The sequence below is a fragment of the Nyctereutes procyonoides genome, unplaced genomic scaffold, assembly GCF_905146905.1.
Source record: "Nyctereutes procyonoides isolate TBG_1078 unplaced genomic scaffold, NYPRO_anot_genome, whole genome shotgun sequence".
NCBI classification, from domain to species: domain Eukaryota; kingdom Metazoa; phylum Chordata; class Mammalia; order Carnivora; family Canidae; genus Nyctereutes; species Nyctereutes procyonoides.
This window is the reverse complement of record NW_026575142.1, coordinates 47,695,385-47,714,117: the sequence shown is the minus strand read 5'-3', so window position 1 is coordinate 47,714,117 and position 18,733 is coordinate 47,695,385. Positions and strand designations below refer to the sequence as shown.

Here is an 18,733-nt window from a genome sequence, read left to right as displayed (position 1 = left end):
ACTCGATCCCGGGACTCCAGGATCACACCCTGAGCCCAAGGCAGATGGTCAACCGCTGAGCCACCCAGGGATCCCACACATCACCATAAGTTAATATGTGTTCCAAAATGTTATCTGTAACCAGCTTAAGAGCACTCAGAATCTCAACTATTCCTATGCTCTCATAATCTCATATACAATTCCTTCTAAAGCTCTCAGCTTCTTTCAGAAATAGTTCAATAGACATCCAGGCCTAACTATGGCATCATAAAGGTTTATGGACATCAAAGATAACCCCCAAATAAAATGCTGTCCTACATTCATAAGCCACAAAAAAATCAAGACTGGAGATTAACAATCTTAATTTAGGACTGTATTTTGTGGGGTTCCTGGGTGGCTCAGTTGATTATATGTCCAACTCCTGGCTTCAGCTCAGGTCATGATCTCAGTGGTCTTGATATCAAGACCCTCATCAGGCTCAGCACTCAGCAGGGAGTCTGCTTGTAAGATTCTCTCCCTCTGCCCCTCCCCCTGCTCATGTGCATGCATGTACTCTCTAAAAATAAATAAATCTTAAAAAAAAAAACCCTGTATTTTGTATACCCTATCACATAAAAAATTGTACCCCCCGTTAAAAACCTTTATGTGACATAATAAGAAAACATGAAATAAAAATCAAGAAGCAACTCATTCTATTATGTTTTTCATATGCTGATTTATTATATTTGCCTTCTTTTCTCAATCACTCTAATGACCCAGATATCCTAGTCACAATATTCACTACTTACTTCCAATTTTCATCAATTCCCTGAGTTTGTCACTTCCACTTCTAGCATCATCAACAAATACTTGTTAGCCTACCACCGTCAGGATACTGTGCTCTATGGTTTTCAGAGATGTAAGATATTACTGTTGAGTTTTTTAAAAAAATATAGTTGAGATAAAGCATATTCACAAAAAAAATAAGGTAGCATAGGTGATATGATGCCACACTGGTACAGACAGCACAGTTCCCACTTAAATTTCCATGAAATTTTTATCTCTTCATATAAATTAGCACTTAATCTTCCACAAGTCTAGATGATAGAATTTTCCCTGGGCAGATGTACACCAAGCTATTCCTACTGTTAAGGAAAAGTACCTGGTTGTAATAACGTGAAGGACACCTAAATGTTTGCACGCACAGCATCTTTTTTTCTTCCATTCCTCTATTTATCTCCTAATTTTGCAGGTAAAACCAGAAAAAAATTCAAGCAATTTTATCAGACAAATGGAATAAAGATGCAAGTAAAACAAATACTATTTTCACTTGGGATCAGCAGGTGGGGGAATTCAGAAGCAGAATGCTGACAGAGAAATTCCTGCTGTGTTCATATGGACTGTATGGATTTAAAAAGTCCTAAAATGAAGGAAGAAGAGTTATTTTGGTTCCCTCTAAGAATTCTGGTAAAAACTGAGGAAATTCTTGGAAATCTACAAGGTAAGGCTGTAGGAACTAGTCAGAGCCAAATCTGTGTGTATAAACTGGTTTGACGATATCATGGGGGCTGTATTTTCTTATATACATTAAAATACAAAACACAACAACACTAACCTTTTTTTTTTTTTTTTTAAACTGCTTGCTGTGTGCCTGGCACTTTCTAAATTCTCTTTTCAAAAAAAATATTTAGGGATCCCTGGGTGGCGCAGCAGTCTGGTGCCTGCCTTTGGCCCAGGGCGCAATCCTGAAGACCCGGGATCGAATCCCACGTCGGGCTCCTGGTGCATGGAGCCTGCTTCTCCCTCTGCCTGTGTCTCTGCCTCTCTCTCTCTCTCTATCATAAATAAAAATTAAAAAAAAATTTTATTTATTAGGGTGCCTGGATGGGTCAGTTGTTAAGTGACTGACTCTTGATTTTAGCTCAGGTCATGATCTCAGAGTCATGAGATCAAGCCTCACATGGGGCTCTGTGCTCAAAAGGCAGTCTGCTTGAGATTCTTTCGCTCTCCCTCTGTCCTTCCCCTGCTTTCTCTTTCCCAAATAAATAAATCTTTAAAAAAATTAAAAAGATTTCCTTATTTGAGGGGGGAAGGGAATCCTCAAGCAGATTCTCCTCTCAGCAGAGAGCCCAACACAGGGCTTGATCTCACCACCCCTGAAATCAAGACCCCTGCCAAAACCAAGAGTTGGACACCCAACCAACTGAACCACTCAGGTGCCCCAACTTTCTAAATTCTTCATATAAATCTATTAATTTTTAAAAAAGATTTTGTTCATTTATTCATGAAGAGACACAGAGAGAGAGACAGAGGCAGAGACATAGGCAGAGGAAGCAGGCTCCCCACAGGAAGCCCGACGTGGGACTCGATCCTGGGACTGCAGAATCATGCAGTGAGCCAAAGGCAGATACTGAACCGCTGAGCCACCCAGGCATCCCTCTTCATATAGATTTAATTTAAACACCCCAAAAATCTTATGAGGTTGTTACTACAATTAACAAAAGAGTTGGTTTACAGCCTTAGGACTTTATATACGGGATTAAGACAGATGTTTCTAAATAGGCAGGAACTATTTACCAAGTAAGTGAAAGACTGATAGGGATAAACTTTACCCCCATTTCTAAGTTTAAGAAAACAAACGGAAAATTCTAAGTATTCAAATATATATATGTTGGGATCCCTGGGTGGCTCAGCGGTTTAGCGCTTGCCTTTGGCCCAGGGTGTGATCCTGGAGTCCCGGGATCAAGTCCCGCGTCGGGCTCCCGGCGTGGAGCCTGCTTCTCCCTCCTCCTGTGTCTCTGCCTCTCTCTATCATAAATAAATAAATAAATCTTTAAAAAATAATAATAATAATAAAAAACCAAATATATATGTCATTTATTTTCTAAATGTGTGTAACAATGTTTATAATATAATGAAACAGTTATAGCAGTGGAAACTCATGTAGAAGGCCTATTTAAATAAACACACAAATAAAAATAAACCTAAGAGAATGCTTATGAATAACTAGTTTTTGGAGCAATGTCAATTACTGGATAAATTTCTTCATTTTGTAAATTTTAATACCTACATGAATAAAATTACATAGGTTTAAAATATTTTACTATTAGTTTTTTTTCAAATGAGATCTTTCCCCCCCCCTTTTTTTTTTTTTAAGATTTTTATTTATTTATCCATGAGACACAGTGAGAGAGAGAGGCAGGGACACAGGCAGAGGGAGAAGCAGGCTCCATGCAGGTAGCCCGACGTGGGACTCGATCCCAGGTCTCCAGGATCACACCCTGGGCTGAAGGCGGCGCTAAACCACTGAACCACCTGGGCAGCCCATACTATTAGTTTTAAAATGTATTATATCATGAACCAAAAAATGGGAGAGGTTTCTTCCCATCTCTTTTGAGATTTTCTTGACTAGAATTCATGTTTGCCTCACTGCAGGTCATTCAACTTCTTGGGTTATGCAGGTGTGTGCCATCCACAAATACATGCACATATACACGGGTTAAACTGTAAAAATTCACTTATAGTACAAATCATCACTTCTAAATTACAAGCTCTTCATGGGCAGCAGCACATATCTCAAATATGCTTTTAATCTGAAATTATCTCAGTAATAGTTATACACAGAAACTGATCTCCTGTGCCTGAAGCCAATTTTTTGTTGTTGAAACAGAAAAAGGTTCAAAGCATGTAATATCACGTGATAACCATTCAATTATGATAAACAAACAAACATGATATGGAATATAACTTATTTTAACCTTAATGCTTTACACCAAGCTAGATTCAAATCATGGTTGATTTAGTCACAAGTCAACTTCCCAAATCAAGAATTTATCTTTAGAGTAGCCTCAGTGGCTCAGCGGTTTAGCGCTTCCTTCAGCCCAGGGTATGATCCTGGAGACCATACATCGGGTCCCATGTTGGGCTCCTTGCATGGAGCCTGCTTCTCCCTCTGCCTGTGTCTCTGCCTCTCTCTCTCTGTCTGTCATGAATAAATAAATAAAATCTTAAAAAAAATTTATCTTCAAACTCAGCTTAATTTAAATTCTTATTGCATTTCAGGTTCAAAAAATTCACAAATTATTTTTTTGACTAGTGATGTTGTTATTACTGGCATTAATGACCACAAAAATCTTGAACTTGATGCCTTTTCTGTTCTACATTTTTGTACTCTCAGTATTTAAAGATTTTTTTATTTATTCACATATTGAGAGAGAGAGAGAGAGAGAGAAAGTGCAGGAGCGATAGTGGCTCATGAGCGGAGGAAGAGTAAGGGGAGAGTGAAGAGAGTGTCCCAAGCAGACTTTGTCCTGAGCACAGAGCCAGATGCCAAGCTCGATCCCACAAACCTGAGAACATGACCTGAGCAGAAATCAGATGCCCAACTGACGAGAGCCACCCAGGTGTCCCTTCTCAGTGTTTAATGAATGCAAAACAATGCAAAGGAATACATACAAAGTGCAAAACAAATAACATACTGCAAGAATTTTCCTTTTGGCTAAAAGGAACAAGTAAGAAAACAAACGAAAAGATTCTCTGCTTTTGGTATCCAATAATCTTACTGTGTCTGGTGGTATTTGTTATCTGGTATCTATATCCGATAAATTTAGGGATAGCAGATGGAGTTATGTATTATACAAAGCTGATGAAAACTTTAATAGCAGTTAAGGGTTTATCTTTTTATCCTATTTTCCAAATGTTATCCTCATAGCTGGTTCCTTCACTCTTGACTGATGAAAGGTCTTTCGCTGCTTTCACCCAGTGTAAAACTGAAAATCTTGGATTAGAACAGCTATAAAATCATGTGCTATTACAAAGTATTCAACAGCAACAAGATATTTTACTGCTTTATATGTTAAGAGAGGCTATCTCATAGATACGAGCTGTTTCCTTCTTTTTTTTTTTTTTAAAGATTTTATTTATTTATTCATGAGAGAGATACAGAGAGGCAGAGACATAAGCTGAGAGAGAAGCAGGCTCCATGTAGGGAGCCCAATGAGGGACTGGATCTCGGGACTCCAGGATCACGCCCTGGGTAGAAGGCAGGTGCTCAAATGCTGAGCCACCCAGGCTTCCCGAACTGCTTCCTTCTAACCAGCTTTGGCCTGGCTTTTTGTACATCCTCACTTTCTCTAGACGGTCTAAGAACTCTCCCATTAACCAGTCTCCACAAAACAAAATGTAAAACTCTTCCTATTGATGATAGGGTAAATAAGTTACACGGGAAGGTTTTAGAAATATGAGCTGCATTTCAAAGTGTGTCTTTTGGGCTTCCAGATGTAATTTGCAAGCTTTTGTTTTCCCATTTTACACAAATGAAGTATTTTAACTATTAATAGTTAAAAATGTAAAGACAAGTTTAACCATATCTCAGAGTACAGTATCTAATATAGGCTCAAGATTTCTAATAAACGAATTCATACATAATCAAGCAAACATAAGTGACAGAATTCTTCTAAAAATTAAGCAAATATTGGGACATGGGTGGCTCAGTGGTTGAGCATCTGCCTTGGGCTTAGGGCATGATCCCAGAATCCGGGATCAGGTCCCGCATCAGGCTCCTTGCACAGAGCCTTCTTCTCCCTCTGCCTGTGTCTGTCTCTCATAAATAAATAAAATCTTAAAAAAAAAATTAAGCAAATATCAAAGCATCATCATTCCCTGCAGGAAAAAGTAAGCAATTAAGCAAGCATCTCTAGACAAAATAAGAGAAGAAAATGTTTGTTCCAAAGAAATATAATGACAAAGTTTTATGTAGGTAAAGGTAGCAAATGCAAGGGTGATCAGACTGTCATGTCAGGGGCTGATTGCCAGTCACTTGATTTGTCTAGAAAAGCTAGTATCTTTCTTTCTCTCCCTCAAGTCTTCAGGTGCTTTATTCCTGAAGTGATACTCTCACTTGAAATTTTTTCTTAACAGGATTCTTCTGGTTAAAGAAACTCTAGGGTTCATTTCCAACTGAACTCATGTATGTTGTAGACCTAGTTCCTGATTGCTAGGTGGATCTAAAATTGTTTTGGGGGATGTCTGGGTGGCTTGATGATTGTTCCTCCGCCTTCAGCTCAGGACATGATCCTGGGATCTTGGGATTGAGTCCCACATTGGGCTTCCTGCAGGGAGCCTACTTCTCCCTCTGCCTACATCTCTGCCTCTCTCTGTGTCTCTCCTAAGTAAAATATTAAAAAAAAAAAAAAAAAAGAAAAGAAAAAAAGAAAGTTTTTGCCTATGTCTCAGAAAACTGAAGATCCGAAATAACTTATTTTAGTATCTCTAAGGCTAGAGAAAAATGTAGAAGAGGGACTGAGGATATTAGGGAGGAGTTAAAAAGAATAGATACTTTATTTGGTATCAGAAATAAGTAAGACACTGTTTTCTTTTATGATCTTGAGGACAGAATTGTTCCCCATTACTCTGACTGGCTTAAGTAATCCCTGGTTAAAGAAAGGAAAATGGTTTAGATTCTCTAATAACAATGTTCAGGTTTTTAAAAAAGATTTATATATTTATTTTAGAGAGAGCGAGAGAGAGAGAGAGAGAGAGAGAGAGAGAGAGAGAGAATACAAGTGGGAGAGGCAGAGAGAATACAAGGGAGAGAGAATCCCAAGCAGACTCTACTCTGAGCATGGAGCCTGAAGCAGGGCTCGATCTCATGAACTTGAGATCACAACCTGAGCCAAAACCAAAAGTCAGATACTTAACCAACTGTGCCATCCAGGAACCCCTTAGATATTTTATAAATCACTATAAATACCTTCTTAGCATTTGCTTGATCAAATCCCCAGTCAAAATAGTTGTGTTGTTTTAATTTCCACACCTAAAATAGAGAACAGCAATATATTATCAGATACTAATCACTTAATGCATAGTTGGCATTATTTATTAATACATTGAAAAAAGTTTTTAGACTTCAGTTTCTGACTTCTGCATAGGTTAAAAATTTACTTTCGCGTAGAAAATCATTTCTGAATGACAATTCCTTAAAGCAAATTAATAATTTTATGCTATCTTATATATAAATTAGTTTCCTTATTTATCAGTTTCCTTGACAATATCATCTTGGAATAAAGTTTCTTGAAAGATGATTAAACAAAGATTTGTGTCAATAGCAAGCCAATTGGTGGCCCTCAGAGGACAAAATATGTATCCTATGATAACTCTGCAATGGATATTTGAAGAGTGTCTGGTAATTGAGGTCTCATCTGAGTTTGGGGCCATTAAATAATTCTGAGTTGGTCTATCAACACTATAAAAATGGACAGTTTAGTCATTATGTATTATAAAACTATGGAATCAATTTGAGAGTATCAGAAAATGTCTTGGTAATTCAGGAAAGAATTTTTAGTTTTTAATCTTTAGTTATAAAGATCCATACAGACTCCCAAATAATTATTTTTAAAACCTTTTAATATATAATTGCATTATTTCTTCTGCTTTGTTAGACTTTATAAACTTTTCTTTTGGTGGATGGGAAGGAGATAAATGCTTAAGAGAAAATACTACAACCTTGGAACTGTGCACAGAATAGCAATAGTATTTAAACACAAATAGTTCTGGTTTCTGGCCCAGATAGCTACAAATAGAACTCATAAAGTCTTAACAAGTTAAGGCAAATAACAAAAGTTGATCACAAAAACCAAGATATGGACTACTTTTTCCTACATATGTACACAAACACATACCTCTATGCCCTGATTATGCTACAATTGTGAAGTTACTTTGAAATGTTTCCTTACTCTCAGAAGTAAGTCTAACATGTCTACCCTTGGTATTAGAGTATTTCAACGAGGTCAAATTAGTAGATTGTTAACCCTAGCTAGGTAAGTGTTTTTTTTTCCCAGGGGACAATAAAATTCCGGGTCAATGCAGGCATCCAAGTCAAGTGAAGAAACATTTGTTTTTCTGTCTGGCACTGGAGTTGCAAAAATTGGATCCAAATCCAATTCAAGACGCTGAGGGTTGGGGTACCTGGCTCTGTCACTAGAGCATGTGACTGGATCTCTAGGTTGTGAATTCGTGAGCCCCCCACTAGGTGTAGAGATTACTTAAATAAATTTAAAAAGATAAAGAAAAAAAGAAAGAAAAGAATAGAACTCCAGAACTGATACTAAAATAGATTCAAATTTTCAGTGTTTTGCTGAAAACACAGATTGGAGATTTTCTCATGACTGATCTGGTCTAGAATAGTTACCTTAAGGAGGACAAGGGCAAGGCAATTCATTAAGGCATTTTGAGCAGAGTCTTAGAGTAATATTTACTGACCTAATAGGTAAGGGCAAGGGACAGAGGAGGTCAGTGTACAAAGTCCAAAGGAGCTATTATATCAGAATTGATCTAGAATGTAGCTATACTGCAACCAAGCTTAATTTTCCTTTAGGATGCAGGAATCCTATACAAAATAAAGAAATTACCATCAGTCTTAAAGATGGTGTGAATTAAGGAGGAGCTTTAAAGACTAATAAATACCAAAGAGCAAAGGAAACCAATATTTTCACTAATGTGGTCCCTACAACTAGTGATAGTGAATTGCCACATACTATGTTCTACATTACTCCATTTTTTCAAACTTAGAGTGCAGGAAACATAAAGACAATCAGAAGACTAACCAAAAAGAGGTTTATCTTTAAAGATATATAAAGCTATAAAGATATAAAGTAAAGCAAAAGAAGGAAAGCCAGAAAAGTACAACACAGTAAGTTTATTATTTAAAATGACTAGAAGATTATACTGAATATGGCACTACATAAAACCATGCAGTTTTTTACAAATTTCAGATATTTTTACACTATTTTCTCAAAAGCTAATTTATTTGAAACTTTCTATTTAATGACTTTTTAGAAACTATAAATTCATACTCTTAAAATTTCAATTTAAAGCTTTACTCTTAGTAGTGAGCAGTTCCTGAACCAAGTTTTGCAAATACAGTATTTAAAGTCCAGTCTTTAAGATGTTCTGTTCTTTTCTTTTGAGGGGAGGAAGAAGAGTTTATTTTACATAGCTGAATGAAATAACTTAAGAAATAGTTAATAAACAAGATGTTATTTTCAACATTTTAAATTTCTTAATGGAATCACCAAGAATGTATTTACCCACCATAGCCACCAGAAACCAACTGACACTTAAATTTCTTTGTCTAGGATTATAGCAAGTAGTGATTATCTCGTTTACTAGAGCTCAAATGGTCAATACACCGACTGTCATTAATGAGAGAAAAAAAATAAGAAGTGTCTAATGATGAAAAACTTAGCAGTGGGGACGCCTGGGTGGCTCAGCAGTTGAGTGTCTGCCTTTGGCTCAAGGCATGATCCTGGAGTCCTGGGATCCGACTGAGTCCCACATCGGGCTCCCTGTGAGGAGCCTGCTTCTCCCTCTGCTTGTGTCTCTGCCTCTCTCTCTCTCTCTCTCTCTCGCTCTCTCTCATGAGTAAACAAAATCTTAAACAACAACAAACCTCAGCGTCAGACTTAACAATATAGTTCTATAACTAAAACAGATTATGATCTTAAATCACAGAACAAAAAAATCAAATTTCTCCATTTTTTCTCTCTTGCCTTAGAAGTTTTGGTTTAATATTCCCCAACCCACAAAGGAAAAACTTTGTTAATTATCAAATACCACACCTGTTATCAAGCTGCCTATTGAGCCTACTTGTGCTTCTTGCTAGACTTAATGTGTAAACCTAACATCATTTGGTTTTACCCTGCTTACATGTTTCTTTTAGGTATTTAATGCACTGTTCTATTTCAAAATCAAATTAAGGACACTACTCTCTGCTCTGCCACTCAAACAAGTCTGAGATCTAGTATTTCAGATGACTTCTCTATGTATAAAAATACCTTTAACTCAGTGATTTTTATTTGCCTTAGTGGTGACACAACATATTTACAGAAATAATGTTTAGAAACTGTTGAGTAAAGAGTAAAGCCTAATCACTTTTTTTTAAAGTGGGCTCCACACCCAGTGTAGTGTCTACTGCAGGACTTGAACTGACAACTCCAAGATCAAGACTGAGCTAAAAATCAAGAATTGGGACACTTAGCTGCCTGAGCCATCGAGGCGCCCCAGGCATAATCACTTTTAAACATCAATTTAGTAGACTTTAAGGTGTGCCAAATGCTGAGAAATTATAAGCCCTTGGGTGATGAATTTAGGCAGTAACAAACTCATCAATTAAAAGTTTAGCTATTGTGTTTTTTAATAGTAGAAAGAATAAGGATTTAAAAATGTCAACAGTTGTCAGATGGCCACGTTTTCAGTCACACAATTAGAATTACACAAAATGTATTTTTCATATATTTATATGGATATACCTATGAACGTTATTTTATTTTTCAGCACAGTCCATACCTAAAATATTAATATATTTTTGAAATTCGAGTGAAGATGACTACACCAGAAGGGCAGCTTCTGTGATCCCCAACTATCTCATCACTTGTGCATTGAGGGCATTTAACATATCTAAATAAGTACAAAATGCAAACCTTGAAAAAAGAGGTCTCAAATTTCTAGGTAAAAGTATCCACAAAAATAACTGCGATCATTTATTTAATAAATAGTATTTATTTTTCACAGTTTTGACTTCTGGGTTTTCATGAAATGACAGAAAAACAAGAAGTTAAAAGTTTTTGAAAAAGCATTTAGGTTTTATCAATTTGAAGAAAAGCTAGTAAAGATTTAAATTAAAACTTACAGCCTTAACTCAAAATATTTCTTTTTCCTTTTCGGAGACTAAGTCACAGGCTTTGTCGAGATAGGCAGGCTTTTGAATGTTGATTTAAAAAAAGGTTAGGGGTTTGCATTTTTTAAATTTAAATTTATTTTTTATTGGTGTTCAATTTGCCAACATATAGAATAATACCCACTGCTCATCCCGTCAAGTGTCCACCTCAGTGCCCGTCACCCAGTCACCCCCACCCCGGCCCACCTCCCCTTCCACCACCCCTAAGAGGTTTGCATTTTGTACTTATTTAGATATGTTAAGTGCCCTCAATGCACAAGTGATGAGATAGTTGGGGATCACAGAAGCTGCCCTTCTGGTGTAGTCATCTTCACTCGAATTTCAAAAATATATTAAGAATGCCTAAGAAATGCGAACTGCTCATAATATTCAGTTCCTGCTTCACCCAGGAAACTCAATCTAACTTCTACAGAAATGTATTAGGTCTTGGGTGAATTCCTATAAATTCACAGGAAAAGAAAATTTGATAAAGCCCAAGTACCCTATTAACTCCAAACTGCATCTTCAACACATTATGGCTAAAATGATTTCCTTTGAGATTTTATTAACGTCCTTAGTTTCCAATTTTAAAACAACACATTTGAAATTTACTCAAATTCTGAATTACCGTGGGCTTAATATAGAAGAGTGGACCACAGTCCTCTAAACCAGGAAAACAATTCATCTAAACCGGGGTACGTCAGATACTTCCGTACTCTTAACTTTTAGGAAGATACCCTTAAGCTATCTTTCTTTTTTTTTTTTTAAGGAGAATGCTAATTTTAATCATAGTCGACACCAGGCAGGTTTTAAACCTATTTTACGTTCCTAATAAAGATCGAACTCAGCTGGTGGACCTCAAAGACTAGAGCTGCCAACTACTAAGGCGTAATTCTTAAAAAGCCGCTTGAAACCAAGTGATTAATCACGAAGATCAACTGCGAATCCTGACTGCCTGCCTCTTCGTCCGTATTTCGCTACTTAAGCCCTGTTTACAGAACCAGCAAGAAAGAACAAATTCGTCCGAGGACTGACTTCCCGCCCCCTCGGCAATGAAGCGACACTCGGTAAACGGGGCCAACGTTCCGGTCCTCGGGGCTCGGGCGGCGAGCGGCGGCGGTCCCGGCGGCAGCGGGGCGGCCCGGCCTGCGCCGCAGCCCTTCCGCGGGGAACGCGCGCCGCGGGCTCCCGCGCGTCCTCCAGATCACCTTCACGGGGGCGGGGGGGAACGGCTTGGGCAGAGCGACAGGCCAGCCACCAATCGTCACCCGGAACACGCCCCGTCGTCCCGCCCGCAGCACGCCGCGGGCGCCCAATCCCCGCCGTGGTAACACTCTGCGCCCGGAGCGTCCAGAACTCGGGGGCGGGGACGTTAGGAACTAAATTAAGGAACCGCGTCCGGGACTGGTAGGAAGCTGGGGAGGCTAGGCGGAGACTCGGCCGGCTCAGCGCCTGCGCCCCCGCCCGCCCCGACTCCCCGGGGACGGTCGCTCTAGGGCCGGATTCCCGGCCCTGGCTCAGCCGCCATCCGTGGTAAACAAAGGCTCGCGGGGGGTGGGGGCGGGGGCGGGGGTAACGGTCAGGTGACGGTGCCTAGCACATTTCGCAACCGATTCCCTGGGACCCACCTTGACCCCGTCAGTCCTCCCCAACAGGACGAGCGGTCGCCCCCGCCAAACCAAATGGCTTGACTCGAGACCTTCGCATTCTCAGTGCTTTCTTCCATTAAAAAAAAAAAAAAAAAAAAAGAGCCGCCCGGGTTCAAAGCCCATGCGCAACATGCGGGACCCGTCTGCCCAGCTCTGTCCGCCAGCTGCCCCGGCCCCCGGGGCGGCGGGGTGACCCGCACCTGCTACCCCCAGCCCCCGCGGCCATGCTCCTCCCAATCCGCCCTCGGCGGGCCGCGCCAGCAACGCCACGGTTCCGGGGCGGTAGTGCCAGGAGGCGGGGGTGCCCTCCCTTGAGGACTGCCGTTAACTGCGTTAACTGAAGAGCCCCCCAAGGGTGCCCCGGAGACCCCGCACCCCAGAGACCCTGCAAGTGCCAGGCGCAATCTCTCCTCAGACGCCGGCCGACGCTGGCTTCTCTCCTGCAGACACCCCCACGGTGGCGACCTCAGCTGCCCCTCCGCCCCTGGCTCGGGCCGGTTCCTCGCCTCTCGGCTACTCCCGGAGCTGTCATCCCCGGGTACCTCTCGGCGAAGGCTGGAAACGGCCAGCAGCGGCAGCCCCTGCGCTCCCCGAGCGGCCCGCGGCGCAGCGCTCTCTCCAGCGCCGGCGTCTCCCTCCAGCCACCAGTGTTTGCCGCAGCTCACAACAAAGGAAACATGTGACCGTCCGGGCCAAAACACTGAGCGTCACCGACCCCGACGGCCAATCCGAGTGGGCGCCCCCGCCCCGGGGCACCCTGGGATATGTAGTTCCCACTCTGGGGGCGCCCGCCGGGGCCACTTGGGTGTCCCGCTATAGGGCGGGTGTCATTGCGGACTGTGAGGAGACCCAATCCAGGGGTTGCTGATTCGGAAACCCTTTGTTTTAATTAGAGACGGGTTAAGGAACTCCATCCATGTTAGGAGCCTAGTGGGAAACCTGAGTCGTATGTTTATTGCCACGTCCCAAGGCAAGAGCACGTTACCAAGAATTCTCAGAACCTTAGAGCGTGGGCCGAAGCATAGAGATCTTTTTATTGGACTCCTTGCTACACAATCGGGAAATTGGAGGGCCTGAGGGGTGAAAGGGACTAGAACTTTAGTCGCTAGACGGCTCGGGGAAACTTTCCTCTGCAAACCTGTTCATGTCAGTCCTATCAAATCCTAGATTACCTTTTTATTTTAATTGCACATACAATGTTGTCGCAAATCCCTATTTTCCCAGGCAGATAGATTCTTCAAAGGACGTTATTCTGTCCCTTTGTTTCTGCAAATATTTTTTTCAAGGATGAGTACACCTCCTGCTTTTGAAACACTTAACTAGTTTTTGGCTTCTGATACCAGAATTATAACCTCTCTCTTCTATACTTTATGAATACAGTCATGCCTTTGTTAAATAATGGAATGTGTTCCAATGACCAATGGTGGAAATAATAAAGAAGACATCTGTCCAAGCCTTTTAAATATGCTTTTTAGGCCTCTTTTCCATCTCTTTATTTAAAAAAATTTTTTTTAAAGATTTTATTTATTTATTTGATAGCACAAGCAGGGGAGAGGGAGAGAGGCAGAGAAGTAGGCTCCGCACAGAGCAGTGAGCTTGATCGAGGGCTGGATCCCAGGACCCTGGGATCATGACCGGAGCAGAAGGCAGATGCTCAATTGACTGAGCCACCCAGGCTCCCCTCCATATCTTTATTAAAAATGCTCAGGGAAGCCTGGCTGGCTCAGTTGGAAAAGCCTTCATGTCAGCATGGTGAATTCAAACCCCCACCTTTGGTGTAGAGATTACTTATGGTAATAAAACTTTGAAAAGTGCTTACCATTAGGCTTATATATTAAGTATTTAATAAATATTGAATGATATTAATATTATTTATTAAGCTCCAGACTTAGTGGAGCTAAGCAGCCCGGGTGGCTCGGTGGTTTACCGCTGCAGCCTTCAGCCCAGGGCCTGATCCTGGAGACCCGGGATCAAGTCCTATGTCAGGCTTCCCACAAGGAGCCTGCTTCTCCCTCTGCCTGTGTCTCTGCCTCTCTCTCTCTCTGTGTCTGTCATGGATAATAAATAAAATCTTGAAAAAAAAACTGTCATCCCCATCCCTCATCCTTCCAATATGATTACTGGTTAAATCATTATTGAATGTTTGTTATTAAGACTGTGTGTTTATTATTCAGTGTTGAATCAAATAGTACACAATTTCCTTTCTCGTAGGGCTTTTTGTTTTTGTTTTTTGTTTTGTAGAGTATGAAGCCATGACCCTCACTGCTTTCATAAAGTCCTAAATCCCTGAGAATGCATGCAAGATCCTTCCTGATGCACCCTGGGTTCTACCTCTTCAGCCTGAATACCAGTCTCAATGAACTACCCACAGTTGCCCAAAGGACTTTCTCCCCAGGCCATTCCCATCTATACCTGTGCCCTGTGCTTCTTATGCCACCTCCATTCCTTCAACCTAATCACTGAGCTAACTCCTGCTTTTCCTTCTAGGAATCCTGGGAAAGTCTTCCCTCTCTATTGCCCTTTGGACCAAGTATCTCCCCTCTGTCTTCCCACAGCAGCCCTTCCTTACTCCTTCTCAGCAGTTATCACACTAACTGTCCATGTTTATTTACATGTCTCCCTCAACTGAGATCCCTGAGGTTAGGGATCATGTCCTTTTTTTCTTGTTTTTAATTTTATTTTTAAGTAATCTCTATGCCCAATGTGGGGCTTGAACTCACAGCTCTGAGATCAGGAGTTACATGTTCCACCAGCTGAGCCAGCCAGGCATCCAGGGATCATGTCTTACTAATTTTGTGTCATTGCATTCCCAGTAGATGTTCAATATTTATCTGTTAACTGATGGAATGATCTCTATTTCTTGAGGTTATGGGGACCTGAGTGAAAAAATAATTGGCACCAGATGCCTTAGGATCCACTTGGACTTATCTATATGAGAAGATACTCAGACTCTCTTGGGGCAGATGGATGCAGGGTGATCAATCACAGTTCTGAGAATAGAAGAGACTGAGGGGACCCACAGAACAGGTAGCCCTCAAGCGAAGCAGTGGAATAATGGTGGGTGTGGGAGCTCCTCAGGCAGCCAGAGTATAGGTAGTTTCAGCATTGGTGGAGGGCCCTGGGAGTCAGACCTACCCTAGGAATCAATGAGTATGGCCCGGTGGCAGCCTTTTCCTTACCTAATAGAAACAGAGCTGTCAAGTCCAGGGGGAATCTACTGAAGTTGAGTGAGATTAAGCTGTAACGTGATTCATTTTATGCAGTGTTTATAGTCCAGGTCGGCTTAGTCATATGAAGGAGATAGCTGCTTGGAGTGGGGGGATCAGAAGTTCTTCAGACCTATTTCCTCTCTTTTCAGGGATTTAGCATATTGTGCCATATAACCCATGGCACTCTGTGTTTTGCTCTCCAGTGGTCTGAAGGTGGCCTATCATCCATAGTTCTTCCAGCAATTCTTTTTTTTTCTCTCCAGCTTGCTCCCCTTCTTCATACAGACAACCATCAGGACATAGTGAATCATCATCATTACCTAAGCATATGGAACACTTTCAGATCTTTCTGCCTCCCCCCTTGGCCTCTCACACATAAAGTCCCTCTGCACTATTGTAGTAGAATTGTTGGTCATTGGTTAAGGCTCTTGTGCCACTTCTCCTAGTGGGCCTCTTCTGATTCTTAACTCTTTCCTTGACCTGCTGTGAGGCTGGGCATATGTCTCAGGTCTTTTGGAATGTGACACTCTCACTATGATTATCCTTAGTCCCTGAATGCAACTGGGTCATTTGATTTCCCCTGCAACAAATCCTAGTTGCAAAGCACTGATAAATGGAGAGTTTACTGAAGGTTTCACAAAGAATCATATGGGGGGCACCTGGGTGGCTTAGTCGGTTAAGTGGCTGCCTTTGGCCCAGGTCAGATCCTGGGGTCCTGGGACTGAGCCCCACATTAGGCTCACCGCTCTCCAGGGAGTCTGCTTCTCCCTCTCCCTCTGCCTCCTGCTCCCCCTGCTTGTGCTCTCTGTCAAATAAGTAAAATCATAAAAAAAAAAAAAATCATATGGCATTCCACACTGAAAAACTCTGTAACAATTCCCTTCAAACATCTCTGCTTCCTCATCTTGGCTTCTCTTTTGGTACCAGTTACTACTCTTTTTCCCATCAGACACCCTCTCTCGGGGCCTCTCTCCAGCCACAAGTTTTAGCTTCCTCCCTTTTCATGATCACTGCCGACTTCCTCCTGGACACCCCTGTCTCTTTTTTGGCAATTTCCATTTTCGCACTCATCTTTCTTTTTTTTTAATTTTAAAAAAGATTTTATTTATTTATTATTTTTTTTAGATCCATGATTTTATTTATTTTAGAGAGAGAGTGCACACATGGGCGCACACAAGTAGGGGGAGGAGCAGAAGGATCTGCGTGAGCACAGATCCCAACACAGGGCTAGATCCCTCAACCCTGAAATCATGACCTGAGCTGAAATTCAGAGTCAGAAGATGAACCAATTGAGCCACTCAGGTACCCCACATATTCCTCATCTTTCAAACAAGAGTTCCATTCTTCAGAAGATAGAGAACAGTGGGGTGCCTGGCTGGCTCAGTTGGAGGAGCATGCTACTCTTGTTCTTGGGGTTGTGAATTCAAGCCTCATGTTGGGTGTAAAGATTATTTAAATAAATAAAACTTAAAAAAAAAGATGACAGAGAATAGCATAAATAACAAATGATCTTTGTCCACCCCACCTCCATCTCATTTTCCTCCACAGACAATTTAACATCTCAGCAAGTCTATTACACAATACCACCTCAGAGTGTTGAGTGAAGGGAAGAGTAAACACAGTACATTATTTGCTCTTGGCACCCGAGTCTCCAGTCTTGAGGCCCACCCCTCCCTCCCTTCTCTGGTGAGGTTAGATGTGACTCATCTCTGAAGCCCTATGAATACAGAGGTCTGACTCTCCCTGGCTGTATGGTTACCGGAAAAAGGTCTGTGAGTTGCCCCCTTGAGGTCCCATGCCCATCCCAATCTAAACAGTCTAGTCCCACTAGGCCAGTTGAAGCTTAAGGTCAAACACAGTAGCATTAGGTTTCAACAAAGGAAGATATAGCTGGAAAATTCTCCACTTTGGGATCTGGGAAAAGAGGTAAGTCTGCCACCTGGAAGGTGAACTCCTTCTCCCCATCCCTGAACTTTTCCCTCATGAGCAGTCTGCCACGAGGTGTTTTTCCTCACAACTGAAACAAACACATCTCTGCTGGTGGGGTGGGGTGGCAATTCTTGCTTTGTTCTTGAAATTATCACAGGTTGAGGTCAATGAGATGCTAGTAGTCAGTGCCTTGGTGGCTTCAGGATCCTGTTTACCAAACTTGCTATACTACGTGCAGATAAGGGTGACTGGTCATCACCGTGAGTCCCAGGCTCTGACTTCAGGGGCTGAGGCATACTCGCACCCTTCCTGCTCTGTGATGCCAAACCCTGCTCTACTCTTCATTTTTTTTTTTTTTTTTTTTTGCCCAGAGGAGATCTGATTTCACCTCCGTTTCTGCTTCTTTAATTCCCCAGTAGTGAGAATTCAGGTGACTTCTTTGATCTCAGAAGAAACTTTGGGGCACCTGGGTGGTTCAGTCAGTTAAGCATCTGATTCTTGATTTTTGGCTCAGGTCAAGATCTCAGGGTCATGAGATTGAGCCCCACATCAGGGGCACCTCCTTAAGATTCTCTCTCTGCCTCTCTCTCTCTCTTTCTCCCCCAGAAGAAATCTGACATTCTGGAAAAGTTTTGTCATAAGTTACTCCTGGCCTGATTGCCCTAGGTAGACCTGATTCTCTGTAGCACCCCATAACCTCTTTATACATCGCTTGCTGCAAATCCCTCTCAAGTATGAACACACATAAAAAGTATCTTCTTTTGTTCATAGTATCCAGTCCCAAGCTTAGGTCAGTTAAAAAAAAATGACTCCCCGCTCTTAGCTCTGCTCAGCAATCTGTCCCACAGATGGTTGAGTCCATATAGAATTCCTGTTGCTGGCTCCAGTGGATTTTAACTCCATCTCTAGTTTCTTGCTATCCTGTGACATTTAAGAGGCATATATAATTCCAACTCAATCTTTCACTGCTATCCCTGGCACTGCTCTCCTTCCAAATGACTGCAGTTTCTGAGTTTGTCTTGTCCATCTGTGTGGTTCCCTTTTGCCTGATGGGCAGCCCTCCCAGGAATTGAGCATATATGAAGGGTCTGAACCTGTCCAACAGTATCTGCAGCAGACCTCTCCTGTTCTTGAAAGACCCCATCCAGTTTCTTTTTTTGTTGTTTTTAAGGATTTTATTTATTCATGAAAGACACACAGAGAAACAGACACAGGCAGAGGGAGAAGCAGGCTCCCTGCAGGGAGCCCAATGTGGGACTCGATCCTAGGACCCC

At 41.6% G+C, this 18,733-nt stretch overlaps 1 protein-coding gene across 6 annotated transcripts in view; it reads right to left on the bottom strand.

The window, feature by feature from the left end:
- Window positions 1-12,972, bottom strand: part of KLHL24 (kelch like family member 24) — a 39,913-nt gene extending 26,941 nt beyond the window's left edge. The window contains exons 1-2 of one of the 6 annotated variants that reach the window (XM_055308111.1): window positions 12,864-12,972; window positions 6,710-6,772 (exon numbers count right to left, since the gene is read on the bottom strand). The gene's annotated coding sequence lies outside the window, so the exon portion shown is untranslated. Of the gene's footprint in view, window positions 1-1,120; window positions 1,190-6,709; window positions 6,773-11,300; window positions 11,687-11,707; window positions 11,767-12,300; window positions 12,351-12,863 lie in introns of those variants that run through there. The other 5 variants (XM_055308112.1, XM_055308114.1, XM_055308113.1 and 2 more) reach the window with 5 other exon arrangements.
- Window positions 12,973-18,733: the final 5,761 nt, after the last annotated feature.